This window comes from Protopterus annectens, chromosome 1.part2, assembly GCF_019279795.1.
Source record: "Protopterus annectens isolate FY-2018-M chromosome 1.part2, PAN1.0, whole genome shotgun sequence".
NCBI classification, from domain to species: Eukaryota; Metazoa; Chordata; order Ceratodontiformes; family Protopteridae; genus Protopterus; species Protopterus annectens.
In genome coordinates this window covers 878533796-878536295 of record NC_056727.1, presented here as the reverse complement: position 1 = coordinate 878536295, position 2500 = coordinate 878533796, and the positions used below count along the sequence as shown (strand labels likewise).

At 54.2% G+C, this 2500-nt stretch overlaps 1 protein-coding gene across 9 annotated transcripts in view; it reads left to right on the top strand.

The window, feature by feature from the left end:
* Positions 1–2500, top strand: part of ZMYM4 (zinc finger MYM-type containing 4) — a 3261850-nt gene that overhangs the window by 2457090 nt on the left and 802260 nt on the right. The window lies entirely within an intron of this gene.

Here is a 2500-nt window from a genome sequence, read left to right as displayed (position 1 = left end):
CTACTTTGACGCCAGCTGTACCCTCGAGTTTGTCGGGTCCTTTTTCAGATCTGAGCTCTCGCGGCCGTGAACCAAGCCTCGGATCCGGAGGGGTGAGTGTGTCTTCGGTTCCGATGCAGTCGGAGCACACCTCTCTTTCGGGTCCGATCGCTCCGGCGCCCATCCAGACGTCGGATCCAAGGGGGCTGCCGATCCTATGGAGAGCAGTTCTCCGTCGGTCTTTGACGTTGTGGAGAGGGTCCTCTTGAGGGATTCGACGCCCCTGGCTTGTGCTACGGATCCACCTGCCATTCCCTCGCAGACGGGCCTGACTTCCGTCATCCAGCCCCAGGGACAGCCTGCGCCTACGTCCCAGATGGTTCCCCTAGAGGAACAGGGCCTGGTTGGTGAGTCCTCCTCGGACAGTCCCCCGAAGAGGTTCCTCACAAACGAAAGTGTTAAAGGAGGCACTTGGACTCCCCCGAGTCCCTCACGGAAGACACTGACTTGGAGGAAGGGGAAGGTTCCCCAGGTCACCCCCCGAAGATGTCTCCTTTGGAGACATCATGGATATTTTGCGCATTAGAGGGGGGTGTTCAGCCCAAAAACCTTCCTCGGATGAGTCGTCGTTTCTGGAGGCGTTTGACGCAGGCCCATCTACCTCTTAGGTGTCCCCCCCAGCCGACTCCCTGGTAGATCTCATAACTACAAGGGCATGGAAGGAGACGGACAATGTAGAGCCAATTCCCAGAAGACCTGATAAAATCCTTAGTCCCCCGACAGACAGGACGGAGTGGAGCAAAGGTTCCCCAGTAGATGCCATGGTGGTGGCGGCTGCCACCAAAAAGGAACTGGCTCAGGAAAGTTCCTCGGTGCATCCTCCCGACAAGGAGTCTCAGACAATGGACTGCATTGGAAAGTGGATGTTTGCTTCAGCCACCTTCTCCATAAGGGCGCTGAACTACTTGGCACACGTGATTCGACTTCAGCGGGACCTAATCAGAGTACGCTGGGTCACCCCCGGACTCCACGTCGGCCGAGGACAAAAGAACCTTCTCAACACGAATGGCCACTCTAAAGTCAATTTCCAACACTTCTATGCGGCTTCTCTCCCATGCCATAGAGGGGGCGGCTAGAGCCAGCAGAGCAGGCGTCGGCTTGCGGCGCCATGCCTGGCTCTGCCTTTGCGATTTTGCAGAACCCTTCAAGGCATCCTTCCCAAATGCTCCGTTTGACGGTTCTACCTTATTTGGCAAGACCATCCGCGATACGCTTCTCCAGAGCGAGAAAGACGGGAAGACATTGCCTGCCGTCGGAATCCACTTCTCAGCTCCTCAAAGGTCCTTTTCCAGAAGAGAGGACAAAATAAGATGTTGTTCCGGAAATCCCAACAATCCAGTTTCGCACCGGACCCTTCTTCTTTAAGAGGCAGGGGAGGACAAGGTGGACGGCGGCCCAGAGTGAGGGGTTGCCCGACTTCTCCTCTCTGGAGGCAGTCAGGGGTGTTTTTCGGAACATCTAACACATGTGGGAGTCCATTACGACAGATCGCTGGGTGCTCCGAATAATATCCAGAGGTTATTCTATTCCCTTCGTGAATCCTCCCCCTCAATTGGGACGCCTCCCCGATGTCCCACCCAATCAAAGGGAGGCTGCAGCTGTAGAGATAAAAGAGCTGCTAAGAAAAGAGCCATCCAGCTAGTCTCCCAGACCAGTCTGGATTAGGTATTTACTCCAGGTTCTTTTTGTTGCCAAAAAGGACGGGGGACTTAAGACCAGTTCTTGACCTGTCTCCGTTGAATCTATCCGTTGCCAAGGAAAAATTCCGGATGGTCACCATTCATTCTTTTCTTCTTCTCCTACAGGAGAACGACTGGATGTGCTCCGTAGACCTCAAGGATGTGTACTATCACATTCTGATGAACAGGCGATCCAGGAGTTTTCTCCACTTTCGGTTAGGGCCAGTCATTACCAATTCAGGGTCCTCCCTTTTGGCCTCACCACAGCCCCCAGGGTGTTCACCAATGTCATGGCAGTTGTAGCGGCCCACCTGAGGCTTCAGGGAATACAGGTCTTTCCTTACCTGGACGACTGGCTCCTCGCCGCTCCCACCAGGCATCTGCTATGCTTGGCCAGGTATTATTTCATGCGTCTGGCCCATCAGTTGGGGATCACCATAAATTACAAAAAATCGTCCCTTCAGCCTGCTCAGGTCCTGGACTTCATAGGAGCCAGAATAGACACGCTGCAGTCCAAGGCCTTCCTGACATCGGACAGACTCCGCAATCTAACTCTCCATGTCTTAGCCCTTCTTCAGTCTCCAGCCTCACCAGCGGAATTAGTCCTGAGGGCTCTAGGATGATGGCAGCGGCTATCAACCTTTCACATCTAGCCTGCCTGAATATGAGGGTTCTTCAATGGACCTTACAGGTCCAGTGGTCCATCCGTCGACATCCATTGTACACGCCGTTTCCCCTCCGCAGGGTTTGCAGGGAATCTCTACTTTGGTGGCTTCATTCCT